Source organism: Chiloscyllium punctatum, chromosome 30, assembly GCF_047496795.1.
Source record: "Chiloscyllium punctatum isolate Juve2018m chromosome 30, sChiPun1.3, whole genome shotgun sequence".
In the NCBI taxonomy this organism is placed as follows: domain Eukaryota; kingdom Metazoa; phylum Chordata; class Chondrichthyes; order Orectolobiformes; family Hemiscylliidae; genus Chiloscyllium; species Chiloscyllium punctatum.
In genome coordinates, this window is record NC_092768.1 from 76,090,599 (window position 1) to 76,107,232 (window position 16,634).

A 16,634-nucleotide genomic window follows, 5' to 3' on the forward strand; every position below is an offset into this window, starting at 1 on the left:
ATAGGGTGTGAGTAATAGAAGGCGATGTGAGAACTAAGCCTGGTGTATGGATAGGGGGCTAGGACATTGGGGAGTTCAGACCCGAAAATTATTGAACTTGATTTTGAATCTAAAGGGCTGCAAGGTCCGCACATGGAAAATGAGGTGTTGTTCTTCCAGCTTGCGCTGAACTTGCCTGGAACACTGCAGCAAGCCTGACACAGAGAAATTGGTCAGGGAACAGGACGGACTGTTAAACTGGCAGGCAACTGAAAGCTCAGGGTGTTTTGCAGCGGTACAACTTGGATGTTCTGTGAAGAGGTCACCCAGTCTACCCTTCATTTCCCCAATGTAGACGAGACCACATTGTGAGCAGCGCATGCAGTTGACTGGATTGTGGGAAACGTTGGTAAGGGGCTGCTTCACATGGAATTTATGGCTGGGCCCTTTGATACTGATGAGGAGGGAGGGAAATGGGAAAGTGTGACACCTCCAGCAGGGGAAAGTGAAGTGGACCTGTGGTGGGAGTGAATAAAGAGTAGACCAGTGTATCCTGGAGGGAATGATTCCTCCAGAGGGTGGACAATGGAGGAGAGGTGAATATGTGCAGGTGGGGGCATCTCGCTAGAGGTGGGGGAAATGCAGGCTGATGATCCTCTGCAAGTGAATGCGGCTGAGATAGTAGGGAAACTCTGTTGCGAGAGAGAAGGGGAGGGGCAGGCCAGAAGTGCAGGAGATGGGTCAGACTCGGTTGAGGACCCTGTTGACAACAATGATGGGGAATCCTTTGATTGAGGAACAAGGTGGACATTTCAAAGGCTACCTTGTTGAATTTAGTATCATCAGAAGCAAAGCGGTGGAGATTGAGGAACTGGGGGAATGGAATTGAGTCTACAACAGGAAACCAGATGTGAGGACATATTCTCCAGGAAGCTGTGGGAGTCGGTGTGTTAATACTGGATATCAGTGGCTTGTCTATCCCCAGAAATGGAAGCAGAGATGTTGAGGAAAGGAAGGGAGTAGTCAAAGAGAGACCAGGTGAAAGTGATGGAGGGCTTCAAATTCCAAGCGAAATCAATGAACCTTTCCAATTCCAGACAAGAGATAAAAGTCGCAGCGATGATATCATCTGTGTATCGGAGAAAGAGTTGTGGGTGGGTGCTAGAATAGAACAGGAACAGTGAATAGTCGATGTACTCCAAGAAAAGAACAGACATAACTGGGGCCCACGTGTGTATCCATGCAGTTCCTCTGTGCGGCAAGTGCAGGCTGAAGCAATGGGTATGTCCTGGTAGCTCTGTTTGTGAATTTTTGTAAGGAGATAGAAGCGAGATCTGCTATCAGAGGACCATCAGCTCGGGGGCAGTTAGGGGGAAGGGGGCGAATGGGGCAGGAATCTCCAGATGAAAGGTGGTCAAGTTATCATAGTTGATATAATGGTTTGATGTGCCATGGTAGGGTCATGGTCCAGGGGAGATTAGAGGAGGTATCTGAGAGTGGGCGTTCAAACTCTGCAATGTCGAGGTCAGTCCACCAGGCTACAGCAGCATCACCCTTATCGGCACAGGCTGAATAACACAGTTATGGTTGGATCTAAGCACATAGAGTGTCGGCTGTTCGGGCAGTGATAGGTTGGATTTGGTGAGGGGAGTGCAGAATAATTAAGACAACCAATGTCATGTTGAGATTTCTCAATGAACCGATTTAGTTCAGGTAAAGACTAGAAGGGGGTGTGATTCCAGGAGGAGGGAGAGTGTTGCAGTGGGGTAACGGGGTCTATGGGGCAGGGAGAGGAATCTTGCTGAAAGAAATGTGCATTGAGGCGAAGACAGTGGAAGAGCTCAACTAAATGTCATGCCTAAAATTCATTAAAGTGGGGGCAGAGAGGTAAATTTCAGACATTTGATTAGAACAGAACATTCAGCATCAGAGAGTGAAAGTTCAGTAGGGATGGTGAATAAACGACAGGAGGTGGAATTGGAGGAGAGGATGGAGTCAGAGGCAGGGTATGGGATGTCAGGAAGGTTCCAGAGGGTCAAGGGCATCTCCACGTTGTTGCAAATTGTGTGCCCGGTACATCTGGTCAGTACGGCGAATGAGCCGATGAATAAATTAGAATTGTGGAGTGGCGCAGCCTTGAGTTAATGTGATGCGATACTGCTGGACAGAGAAACTGTTGAACTCAGTAGCACTGAAATCGTTCGATCAGTCCTCAGAAATTAACTGATTGAAAATAATTGGGAAGGTAATCTTACTGTAACTTCCTGATTTCACTGAAGTGACACTCAAGCAGCAAGATCTTACTTTTCGGAGACTTTCGATCAACCTGTGAAAATATAATATCTCTTGATGTTTTTATCAAGACAAATTTATCCATGGTTTTGGAAGGCACTAGCAAGGGCAGAGTTTATTTGTCATTCCCAATAACTCTGGGGAAAGTGTCATTCTTCAGTGAGGAAATTACCAGCGCTGAATTTCCTGCGATTCCCAGTGACCACAGTTTCCTCAGGATCCCTGATGTCACAAGAGTCAAATACTAATTTAATGCAACGCAAGTTACTCTGACCTCACCTCAACTGACATTGGAAAATTAGTTAAATGAATAAAGAACAAAAGGACAGTACACGGCCTGATTGAGCAATGTGCGCACTCTACTCACAATGTTTAAGGGAAAACTGATGCATTGACTTCTGATTCTGAGGAGAGGTTTATCCTATTTGTGATGAGGCCATTTGGCTAAGTGCTGTTAAGAGATAACAAGACACTCCACTCTGTACCATGGGGAACAAAACTAGCCTGTGCACGGTGCATCAGACAATGACAGAAATGCACTATTGTCTGTTCCTATTGGTCATTGATCATCTCAATCTCATCATTGACTGATGACAAATAGCAGCATAGAAGCCAGTGGCTCCCATCATCCCAGTTGGAAAGCAAAAAGGGGAAGGGATGGCCAGAAAAAGTGGGAGTAACTGGGGAATTTGTGTAACTTACAGTGGGAGTGGCAGAAGAAGAGTGTGAAGGGAGATTATCAGTGGAAGAGTATGTAGCAGCAGAAGGGGCAGTGCAAACGAAATAGGAGTGTAAGAAAATAGTAGGACCGCGGAGGACGAATGGCAGATGAAATTTTAGTGACAGTGAAAAGCTTGTTTTCGAGGAAGTGAGATTGGATGAGAAAAAAAATCACTGTTCAAGAAAATCGGGATCTGGATTCCATTCAAATTAAGTAAGGATTTCTTGTACTTTTCCTTCAATAACTTGATTCTTGTACACGTTGTACATGTACTGTATATTTCGATATCTTCATCAACAGCAGACAACATGTTTTTTTCTCCCCTACTGTGGTGTTTCAACATTTTTGATTTTTTTTCACAGTATGTATTTGCTTCCAATTCAAGGTAGACATGAGAATATGATTTGATCTTCTGCAGTTTGCCCCAACATAGAACTTAATTGAACATTTATCCTCATCACACTCGCTGATTTAAACAAACAATGAATGAGTCCATGTCCATCCTGCAGATGAAACATTTCTTCAGCTTTGGCTATTGTAGGGAATGTTAGAAAGAACAGTGCCACGCAAAATACTAATGTTCCAGCGCAAGGTGCCAAAACGCACTTTTTTCCGAAATTATTTAGAAGGTTTAGAAATAAAATATGCAGAGGGACAGAGTGTAAAAGGTGAATTCAACTCTGTGTCGAAACTACTATTTATCGAAACTCCCTCATAAAATATGTTACCTACATCACTCATAAATTCACCAAAATAGGAAAGGCAAGAGACTGGAATTGTCAAATCATCCTCTGAATAACATTTGGAGAACAGGAAGGAAATCACGATTTGTTTGCGATATTCAGAAATGACGATTGTGAGAATGTGGAAGGTGGGGAGCAGTGGAATTATGATCAATGTTGTGGATGACACAAAAATAAGCTGGGTGGATCACAGCCAGGAGTAAAATGTAAGGCTACAAGAGGATATAAACAGATTATTCAGATAGCTAGATCAACGGTCAATGAAATTTAACACCGATAAATTGGGAAGATGAAAGTCAGAAGTAACAAGACAAGTGAGTATGAAAGAGGAGGGCTAAATTTGCTCGTTTCTTTCTTTGCAGCAGGGAAGGTTGAGGAGGGAACCTAGTTCAGATGTACAAGAACATATGGGGTATGGAGAGGATGAACAGACAGCAGTTGTGTTCCTCAGTCAAATGATCAAAAACAAAGGGACATACTTTTAAAGTGAAAGGCAGGGGATTGAGAGAGAATTTGTGGAATGTGTTTCGAACTGAGAGGGTGGTATGAATCTGGAATGCATTATCTAGTAGAGTGGTTGAGGCAGGTAACCTCACAAACGTTGAAAAAGCCTTTGGATATGCACTTGCTGGCACAGGCGTGTTAGGCCTGGTTTTCATTGCATGATTGTGTGCAGTGGCAGCCATGGACACTCTGATATATTCTGAAGCAATAAACAATGATAGTTGCTGCTTTGTTCCTTTGACTGAACTCAGTAAGTGGCTACATCACAAAACAGCATCATCTCATGGAGCTTCAGCACGTACTCAGCCAAAGGCAGCCCAGCCATCTCAGGGAACATTCAGGGTAATTCATATGCTCAGTGCAAGCATTGTCCCATAATAGCACCAATATTATTCTAGCTGTTTGCCACCATTATTATAGCGACAGCCATGACATGAACACAGCTTTCCCTTCATTATAATACAGACCTCTAGCAATAAGATTGCTATTTCTCTGAAGCATAATAAATTCTTTCCCAGGTATTCACTTTGACAAACAAGTTTTCCTGAGTTTTGCTGCCAGTTGTTTATCACAGAATTCCTCAACTCACTCCACCTCAACCTCTTTCCCCTTGAATATTTTCTTGTTCACTGTCTCCATTATCCCATACTCCTCACTCTCTCACATCCCCCACACTCTCTATCCTTATTTGTTAATTCCTGAAAAACCTGTGCCTCATCACGATCATTTATTCCAACTCCCAACTCACATTTTGGAGTGATTTGATTCCTTCTCTCGGCATGGTCATTAGACTGGCCATGCCTGATGTCCTAATCATCTCTACCTTCTGCTCAGTTCCTGATCTGCTGTTTGGTTCTCACCCTCCTGGTTTATTCAAATCCATCTAACTTGCACTCGCAAACCTCCCCACAAGGATGTTGGTGCTTGTCCAGTTAAGATGCAACCTGTCTTTTTTATACAGGTCCCACCTGTCCTGGAAGAGATCTCCATGATCCAAAAATCTGAAACCATTAACCCTGAACGAGGTTTTTAACAACATGTTAAGCTATACTGTGTTCCTCATCCTTCCCTCTTTTCCACATGGCTCGGAAAGTAATCCAGAGATTACAGATGATTGTTTTCTCTCTCTGTCTCTCTCTCTCTCTTGCTGTCTCTCTCACGCACACACACATTCTCTCACACACACACAGAGACAGACACCACATTACTTTGCAGAAGAATATAAATAACTGGAACGATAACTGGAATGAAGGATTTAGTTAAAGGGAGAATGAGAGAAATTGCGCTTCTTCTGGATGTCAGTTTGCTCGCTGAGTTGGAGAGTTCATTTTCAGATGGTTCATCACTGTACTAGGGAACATTATCAGTGAGCCTCTGGTGAAGTGCTGGTATTATGTCCCACTTGCTATTTACGTGTTTAGGTTTCCTTGAGTCAGTGATGTAATTTCCAGTATTGGTGATTTTATGTCCGGTTCTTTTTCTCAGAGAGTGTTAGGTGGAATCAAAATCTATTTGTTTGTTGATTGATTTCCGTTTGGAATGCTATGCTTCTAGCAATTCTGGATTAGTGGTACTGGAAGAGCACAGCAGTTCAGGCAGCATCCGAGGAGCAGTAAAATAGACATTTCGGGCAAAAGCCCTTCATCAGGAATTTTTTCTAGGAATTCTCGTGCATGTCTATGTTTGGCTTGTCCTAGATTGAAGTTCAGACCCAGTCGAAATGGTGTACTTCCTCATCTGTATGTAACAATGCTGGTAATAGTGGGTCATGTCATTTTTCTGGCTAGTTGTTGCTCATGTATCCAGATGGCTAGTTTTCTGCCTGTTTTTCCGATGTAGTGCCTGTTACAGTGCTTGCAAGGCTTATTCTTCCTGGGGGAAAACAGATAAATGTGTGAACATATTGCGGTGCTCAAAAGTATGAAAAAAAGTTGAAGAGTAAAACAGGAATACTCTGTTTCCGTAAGTTTGCATTACGGCATCAAGCAGTTCTAATTTTTTAACTTGTCAGCAAAAGAGCCAGGAGTGAGAAAAGGAAAAACTTCTTTATTGAGAGGCTTGTTAGGATTTGGAATGGAACTGCCTGGGAGAGTTGTGGATGAAGATTAAAAAGAGAACTGGTAATGCATTTGAAATTATCAATTCAACAGGCTGCAGCGATAGAGTTGGCAAATGGCGGGGGGTGGGGGGGGGGTGGGCTTGGGAGACGTTCCTGGAGCTGATGTACACACAGTGGCCAATGGCCTCCTCCTGTACTTTAAAGTTTTGCACTCTATCATGTGTCTGATTAGAATAAAAGTCAGTATCAGATTATTTCCCATTGAAAATGCTCACAAATATCTGATTATTTTAGTGCAGCATAAGCATTTAAAATGCAAGTATTACAAGACCAGCCTCATTTTGTAGTCTAATTATTGCTCAGAACACGAATATATTAATTGTTGTATTCCTATTGCTAAAACAAATCTGTCATCGCTTTGGCACAAACCTCTTTGAAAAGGTCTGACTTTTCTCTCACACGATAATATGTTCATCGTTTTTTGTTTACTGTCTATATTTCATATTAAATAACATTCTTTCTAAAAACTAAAAGTTTTCAAATTATTGTTCACTAAAATTTGATAGCACAAATCATTTATTTAGGTTAATATTCACAGTCCATTTTTGATTATGGCCATTTTTAATTCGCTGGCAAATGGCTGAAGCTTGTACATTTCAGTGAGAAATTAAACAAATTGATTATATATAAATGTATAAGAACGCAAATTCTATTTGATTGTTCAACCATTTGCTCACCCTAAACATGTAATCATTCAGAATCCAACCACTTTCAAAATGTTGGAGTGACAATGCATTATTTTGAATCCTGACATTGTGTATGTAATTCTGATCGCCAAAAGAGTTACATCCATGTTGTTTGTTCGATACAAAATAAAATGCACATTCTTTATTTCTGTGTTAGAAAATCATGACAGGAGGCTATATTTTTGTTCCATAAATAAAGAATCAACCTAATGCTTTTCAGAGGTTATAGTACAGTTGAAAAATCATAGTTGACATCTTACTTTTGCCCAATTCACGAAACATAGTAAACATCTGATGAATACATGGGTCACCCAACAAATTGTACCTGAATAAAACAGCAGTAAATGACAAGTCAAGAATCACGTTAATAACTGAAGTTAGCGGAGCCTGCCTGGTGTAGGACACCACACAGACTGGCATTCAGGTGAATGGAACAATGGACAACATCACTGGAAGTTTTGGGCTAACGCCCCTCCCCAGGTTCCTAATCTCATACCCACCACTCTCTCACACATTTAGCAATTGATAAGAATCCACAGACTGGGTGAACATAAAACACAGAGCAGTACAGGACAGTGGAGACCCTTCGACCCTTGACGTCCTGCTGAACTTTTATCCTACTCGAAGATCAGAATAACTGACATACCCTTCATGTGCCTATCCAATACTCACTTAAATATCCCCTAATGCAGGCGACTCTACTAACGCTGCTGGCAGTGCATTCCAAGAACACACCACTCTCTGTGTAAAGAACCTACCTCTGACATCTCCTCAAACTTTCTTCCGATCACCTTAAAATTATGCTCACTCGAGATAGCCATTTCCACCCTGCGAGAAAGTCTCTGGCAACCCATTCTACCAATGCCTCTCATCATTTTATACACCTCTATCATGTCACCTCTCATTCTTTATTGCTCCAAGGAGAAAGCCCTAGCTCCCTCATCTTTTCTTTGTAAGACATGCCCTCCAGTCCAGGCAGCATCCTGGTAAATCTCCCCGGCATCCTCTCCAACACATCAATGTCTTTCCAGTCATGCGACAACTAGAACTGAACACAATATACGAGGTGCAGTCTCACCAGACCTTTTTGGCGTTGCAGCATAAACTTGCGGCTCTTAAACTCAATCCCTGGCTCATGAAAACACCATCCATCTTAATAACCTTATCAGCTTGGGTGGCAACATTGAGCGTCCTATGATATGGAACACACCATCCCTATGGTCCTCCACACAGCCAATAATCCTGCCTTTAACCCTGTATTGTGCATTCAATTTCAACCTTCCAAAATGAGTCACTTCACACTTATCCAGGTTGAACTCCATCTGTCATTTACCAGCCCAGTTCTGCATCCTGTCAATGTCCAATTACAACCTACAACAGCCCTCCACACTCTCCATAACTCCAACATTTTTGTTACATCGTAAAACTTACTAACGCACCCTTTCACTTTATCATCCAAGTCATTTGTAAAAATCACAAAGAACAACAGTCCCAGAACTGATTCCTGAAGAACGCCACTGGTCACCAAGCTCCAGGCTGAAAACTTTCCATGTTCTACCACCATCAGTCTTCTACAGGCCAGACAATTTTGTATCCACACAGACAGATTTCCCTATTTCCCTGTATCCCATGCCTCCTTATTTTCTGAATGAGCCGATTTTATGGTAACCTTGCTGAAATCCATGTACATCACATCCACTGCTCTACTTTCATCAATGTGTTTGATCCCATCCTGAAAGAATTCAATAAGTTGTGTGAGGCATTACGTGCCGTCAAAAAGCCATGCTGACGACCTCTAATCAAACTATGATTTTCCAAGTAATCATAAATTCTGTCTCTCAGAATCCTTTCCAATAATTTGCCCAAAACAGAAGTAAGATTGACTGGCCTGTATTTCGCAGGATTATCCCTATTGCCTTTCCTGAGCAAGGGAATAACTTTTGCCACCATCCGATCATCATGCAGTACTTCATTGGACACTGGGGACACAAAGATCATCGCCAAAGGTGGAGCAATCTCTTCCCTCAGTTCCTCTGGTAACCTCGAATGCTTCCTGTATGGTCCAGGGGACTTATCTATCCTTCTGTTTGGACTTCACTCATTCTGTACTTCACCTCACTTTATCTGCTCCCTGTCCAACCACTGACTGACTGCTTTCCATTTCAGGGCTATATACAGTGCTGCCCTCCTGAGCAAGTTAAATTCCAAATATTCCACGAATCATGGAATGGAAAATAAAATTGAACACACCAATGCCATCCTGATGAAGGGCTTATGCCCAAAGCTTTCACTCTCCTGCTCCTCGGATGCTGCTTGACTCGTTGTGCTTTACCAGCACCACACTTTTCGACCCTGATCTCCAGCATCTGCAGTCCTTACTTTCTCCATTACTGAGGGCTGATCCCGCTGCACACTGAGCAGGGAATTAATCAGCAGGAATTCATTCTATTTGTAGCTGACTGTTCAGTTCTGGAACGTTGTATTTGATTAAGACGTTAATTAACAATAAATTGCAAATCAACGATTATTCATTCAGTCCCAGAGTTACATTTTTAGTTCATGGAAAGGCAACTTGATAACAAAAAGTAAATGGCTGAAGAACTCCGAGGTACGAAATATTCCAGGTGCTATATTCCAGGCTGGATGTCCTTTACCATGATGCTGGTAATATTATCAGATCTTCAGATTTGATAAGAGAACAAGGTGACATGGGGAAGTGGATATTTTTGCCATCACGTAGATGCGTTTGAGAGAGGTCAGAGCTGACAACTCGATATTCTGTGGTACAAGAACTATAGGCAGCAGAGGAGAGGGGTAAAAGACAAGGTGGTGTTGTCTTATTAATTATGGAGTCAAAGACTGCAGTAAGGAAGGATGATATCTTGGAAGGGCATTCAAATGACAGTTTGTGGGTTGGAATTAGGTTCAAATCAATGACAGACACACTACTGGGGACATATTATAGGCCCCCAGATAAAATAAAATACAGGGGCAGGTACATAACCAATTCGCTGAGGTGTGTCAATGCAATAATAGGATCATTATATTCAGGCATTTCAATTACAAACATTGATTAGGGCAGCGATAATTATTTTTAAGAGGGCAAAAATGCCTTGACATTTATTCCAGAGAGCTCCTCATATAAACATGTAGCAGATACAACAATGGGTGGGGCTATGCCGAGCCTCACTGTGGAATGAAGCCAGTCAGGTGTTGCAGGCAGGATTGGCTGAGCATTGCAGGACCAGTGATCATGACTCAAGCATTTTTAGCTTATTAAGGAAAAGACCAAAAGAAAAAAGGCTTGAAAAATAAAAATAATTTGGATGATAGAGGCAGATCTTATCAAAAGAAAGACAGGGTCTGGCCACCGTATAATTACTTCTGGGTGAAACTTTAGCAGAACAGCGTGGGCGTGGTGGGGATCACATGCTCAAAATGGAATTGATGAAGGTGTCACCACAACATGTTACAATAAAGATAAAAATGAGGAAAACAAGCCCAGAGACTATGGAATGTCTACAAATATTCAGAACAGAATTAAAAATGAAAGAGAAGCTTAAAGCACGCATAAAGTGAGCAGGTCAATGGAGGTCCCAGAAGAGTAGAGAACGTGTTGGGCTAAATTCAAGAAAGTAAGTAGAAGAGCAAAAAGCGGGGTGATAAAAACATTAATGGGCAATATTATCAAGAATTCAAAGACATTCTATCGGTTTATTAAGGGTAAGAGGGTAACAAGAGAAAGAATAGGGAGTATTAGGGACCGAGGAGGCAAACTGTGCATAGAACCTGAGAATGTCAAACACGTACTGCATATTGGTCTTCACTTTGGAGAAGCAGTTCCTGATAGAAGCTGAGGAATAATTGGAAGTTGATGCAGGATAAAAAGTGGGAAAATCTCTAGATCTGGATGAACTGTCTCTTAGACTGATGTGGAAGATGAGGGAGGAGATTACAGGCTCTTACATTTTGTGCTTTATTTTGTTTTGCCCTTGGCCAGCGAGGTGGTGTGATCAAACAGAACAACATCTAATGTAGGTTCAACTTCCACACAGAGTGCTAGAAAAAAAAAAGCCATGGGATGAAAGACCACTATGTCTCACATCAGTGGGAGGGAAACAATTGCAGAAAATTGTGAAGGCTGTTAAGAAATGATCACTAAATATCTTCAAGGCTGAGATCCACAGATTTTTAAAAAAGGGTTACAGGGGAAACGCAGGAAAATGGAATGGAATGTTATCAGAATAAATGTACCCTAATTGAAAGTAAACGCAGAGTTAGAGAGCGGATGGACATACTGTCGCTCGTATGTCCATTGGCAAACCTTTTTTAATAGGCTGTACTTACTGGAATATCAACATCTCTCACTCCGGAGTGAGACACAGTTTCGAATACAATCAGTAGTTACAAGGAATTCATAAATGCAGTACTAGGAGACCGAAAAAAACAGAGGTCTGCGCCAACGCGGATGGGCTGTCAGGGTGAATATTTGCATCAGCGCAGTCACCACTACTAGGAGGAAGACCTCAGCAAGACAACCCCCACCCCCACCCCACCAAGTCCAAGCATGGGCCTGGTGTTTTGGAGTGCTTAAGGCCCAAACAATACATCACTGTAGTGCCTCCATCCTACCCTAACCAAACCTAAATGTGGAGTGGTCTATTAACGTACTGTGAGTGGCAGAACAGGTAGTAATGCTTTGGTTCCAGAGAAATCGGTGAGCAGCAGTTCAGCAAAAGGTAAAGGTAAGCTCAGATAAACTCTTTTTTAACGCTAGTCTGACAGCAGTGGAGATGGCAGTTAGGGCAGTTGTCTGTTCCTCCTGCGGTTTGTGGGAGCTCAGGGAGATTTCCATTATCCCTGATGACTACACGTGTGGGCAGTGCACCCTGCTGCAGCTCCTGGGAGACCGTGTTCAGGAACATTCTGGATCATCCGAGATATGGAACACTTCATAGATAAAAGCTTTAGTGAGGTGATCACACCCAAGTCCCTCCCTTAGCCATGTTTCTGTAAGAACTATAATATTCCAGTCTCATGTAAAGATCCACGCCCTGAGTTCATCTGCGTTACCTGTCAGCCCAGTTCCATTTAATTAAAAGCAATTTAATCCAACAGGCTTTCCTTGCTTCCTGTCGTGTTCCAAGCAGAGAGTATCTGGGCGACCACCAGGAATGGCGAAGGGAGTAGGCAGAAAGTGCAGGAATCCCCTGTGGCTATTCCTCTCGAAACCAAGTATACCATTCTGGATACTGGTTTTGTGTATGTTGGGAGATGGGAGATAGGTGTCAGGGAATGACTGTTCAGGGGAAAGCAGCAGTAGCCAAGATGGATGCACTGGATCTGGGGGGCTGCAGGAAAGGATAAAGGTAAACAGGGTCTTAGAGATAGGAGATTTGATTGTTAGGGGACACAGATCGGAGATTCTGTGATCACAAACAAGAAACTAGGATGGTGTGTTGGCTCTCAGATTTCAGGATCCAGGATGTTTCTGAGTGGCTGCTGAATGTTCTCAAGAGGGCGGGTGAGCAGCCAGAAGTCATTGTGCACGATGGTACAAATGACACTGTTAGATATGGGAATGTGTTTCTATAGAATGATTAACTGAGAACTAGGAGAAAAGTTAAAAACCAGGACCTCAGTATTGATAATTTCCAGATTACTTCCAGTGTCATGAGCTAGTGAAGGTAAGAATAGGAGGATATCAAGATAAATATATGACTAAAGAATTGGTGCGAGGGATTCATATTTTTAGACCATTGGGAGCTTTTCTGTGACAGAGTTGACCTGTTCAAGAGGGACTAGTGACAGATCAACTTGAGGGGGAATCAATATCTTCGCAGCCAGTTTTGCTAGTACAACAGGGGAGTGTTTAAACGAGATTGGCAGGAGGTGGAATCCTCCGCAGCAGGGAGGCAAGTGAGAGGCTGGATGGAGATACAGTAATCAAACATAGTACATTGAGGAGACATATCAGGCTGGACCACGATCGGGAACAAGAAATGCCGATGGATTAAATTGTGTTTATTTCAGAGCAAAAGGGCTGACAGTTAAGGCCGATGAATTCAGGGTGTGGATAGGTTATCGGCGCTCGATAGTTTAGCTGTTACAGAAACATGGCTGAGGGATGGATAGGACTGACAGCTTAATGTACCAGGGTCAAATGCATTAGGAGGAACAGAGATTGTGGAACGAGAGGAGGGGAGTTGCATTTCTGAATAAAGGGTGTATCGCAGCAGTGATCAGAGATAAAATAACTGATGGATCATCCAATGAGGCTTTGTGGGTGGAACTAAGAAATAAGAAGGGGATGGTGACATTATTGGGGTTGTACGGTAGGCCCCCAAATTGTAAACAGAAATTGCAGGAACAAAAATATGTAGAGAGATTCCGGAGACTTTCAGGAACATTTTGGTTGTCATAATAGGGGCTTTAACTTTTTTATAACACAGTCTGGAACTGCCAGAACATTCAGGGATTTGATGGGATGGAATCAATTAAGTGCGTCAGGAAAGTTTCCTCAAGCAGAATGTAGAAGATCCTAATTGGGAAGGAGTAAAATTTGTCCTACTCTTAAGAAATAGGTCAGGACAGGTGAGTCAGGTGACAGTAGATGTGCACTTTGGGACCAGTGACCATAGATCTATTAATTTTAAAATAGTTATGGAGAGGGAAGAACTTGGTCCACAGATTCAAGTTCTAAATCTGGGCAAGGTTAATTTTGATGGACTAAGGCAGGAGTTTGCAGGGGTTTATTGGAGTAGTCTGTTTGCAAGCAAAGGGACCTCCAGCAAGTGGGAGCTTACGATCTATATGTTCCTGTGAGTGTGAATGAAAAGTTTACAGGAATGAGGTACCCTGAATTACAAGAGATGTTTAGGCTTTTACCAAAAGATATGTGGAGGCGTGGCTCAGGTAGAGGCAGCTGGGATCAAGCGAATCCCTGAAGGTGTACAGGGCATACAGGAGTTTACTGAAGAAGGAAATCAGAAGGGAGACAAGGGGGTATGAGATAACTTTGCCTGAGAAGATCAGGGTGAATCCAAAGAGATGCTTTAAGTATATTAAAGGAAAAGCAGTAGCTAGAGAGAGAATAGGACCCCTCAATGGATATGTTTGTTTGGAACCATAAGAGATGAGCGATGTCCTCAACAAATATTTCTCCTCTATGTTTACCGTGGAGAAAGACATGAGTACTTGGGAAATTGGGGAAATTATTGGTGATTACTTAGGGACAGTCCATATCACAGTAGAGGAGGTATTGGATCTACTAGAATGTTTGAAGTTGGATAAATCTCATGGTCCTTTCCAGATATATCGAAAAACAGAGCAGGGGCTAGAGAAGAACTTACGGGGGGCCTTGCTGATAATTTTGATCATTAGTTACCATAAGTGAGATCCCAGAAGATTGGAGGAAAGCAAGAAGGACTGAAAAATAAAGTCTGGGAAATATAGACCAGTAAGCTTAATACCTGTGGTAGGTAAATTACTTGAGAAGATTCTGAGGGATAAGATGTATATGCATTGGGAAAACAGGGTTTCATTAGTAATAATAAGAATGGCTTTGTCAGTGGAAGTTCATGCCTGTTCTTTGATGATGTGACCAGGAAGGTTCAGTAGGGCGGGCCGGTAGACATCTAAATGTGTTGTGGTGGAAAAGCACAGCAGGTCAGGTAGCATTCGAGGGGCCGGAGAATCGACGTTTTGGGCACAACTCTATCATCAGGAATGTCCAAGCCATCGATATTCCTGGTTCTCGGATGCTGGCTGACCAGCTGAGCATTTTCCAGCGCCACACTTCTCAATTCTGATCACCGGCATCTGCAGTGATGACATTCTCCAAGGGTGGGCGATCTGGTGTATATGGATTTCAGTTACACCAGAACAGGATGTGGCTTCTCAGCCCCTGGACTATGATATACATTTACAGGAAGAGACCAATCAGCCCCTCCAATCTATAGAACTAGACCCAGTTTAGATCATGCAGCAACGATGTCATCCTATTCAGCTACTTGAAGTACCACGGGATATGGAAGAGGCAATAAAGTGACTGGGCTATCGGGTTTATTGTAATAATACCAGGCTATATAGCCCGTCAAGCCTGTCCTTCCTTCAGTAAGGTCAGGGCTGATTTCTCTTGGCCGCAATTTCTCTTTCATGCCCAATTCTTTGTAGCCTTAACTCCCTGATGTGTCAACATTCATTAACACCACCCTGCTCCCTCAAACATTCAGAGATGTAGTTGTCTGGGATAGAGAGGCCCCAACAGTAACTACCCTCTGAGAGAAGGGAACAGTCCCCACACATTTACCTTGGCCTTTGACATGAACAAAAGCTATGAACTTAAAAATCTCACAACACCAGGTTATAGTCCAACAGGGTTAATTGGAAGCACACTAGCTTTCGGAGCATCGCTCCTTCATTAGTTAATGGTGGAGGGCTCGATCGTAACACACAGAATTTACAGCAAAACTTTAGTGTGATGTAAATGAAATTATAACATTGAAAAATTGATAGTCTGTTGAGTCTTTCATCTGTTTGAATACCATGATATTTAATTTTGTACACCCCAGTCCAACACGCATCTCCAAATCAAAAGATATGAACACAGCGTCAGAATGACTGGCCCTGCATGGACATGACTGAACAAGGTGTCAAGGAGGCTGAATAAAATTGCACCTAATTGGAATCCGTTGTAAATTCCCAAGCGGTTGGGCCATTTGGAGCACCATGTGGCTGATGGAGATCAATCTTCTCAGTCCCTGGATATCTCTGTGTGCGGTCCTCAGGGTAGCTTCCTCGGCACAAACATCTTCAGCTGCTTCAGCAACGTCTTACCCTCCGTCATTCGATCAGAAGTGAGGATGCTCAGAAAAGATCGCATAAAACAGCAAAACCTGGACAACATTCAAGCTCATGCTGTTAATGTGTAGGCAACATTCATGTAACAGCACTGCTGGACCCTGAACATTTCCACAGGACTAAAAATGAGGAGCTCATTCAGCATCTCAAGCTGGTTTCACAGAAACATGAGAATGCCATTCAGCCCATAGAAGCTATTGGATAAGTAGAGGCACTGCGCATTCACTCTCTCTTACCTATTACACAAGAAGAGATTTTTTTTAAAAACTACAAATGTTGGAATTCAGGAAACTGGAAGACCACAACAAGCCAGGCAGCATCAGGAGAAAAAGTCCACATCTTGGGTGTAACCTTCCTTCATGTCTGGGCTGGGGGCAAGGGTGTGTACTGATAATGAGGCGAGGTGGGGAAATAGGAGGAGACGGCGTGTTGTGGTGGCGAACACAGGTAAAGGGTACCACCAGGTTGGCCAATGGGAAGAATGAATCCAGTTGACAGTTGGAAAATGGGTTGATCAGAGGAATGGAAAGGGGAGTGGCTAAGCAGGAGATCTGGGGATTGGAAGGGAGGTTACTACAAATTGGAGAACTCAGTGTTGAGACCCTCGGCTGTAGGCTACACAGGTGGAATATGAAGCGTTGTTCCTCCAATTTGTGCTTTGGTTCTTTGTGGCAATGGAGGAGGTCAATGATGTCATGTCGGAATGGGATTGGTAGGTGTAATTGAAA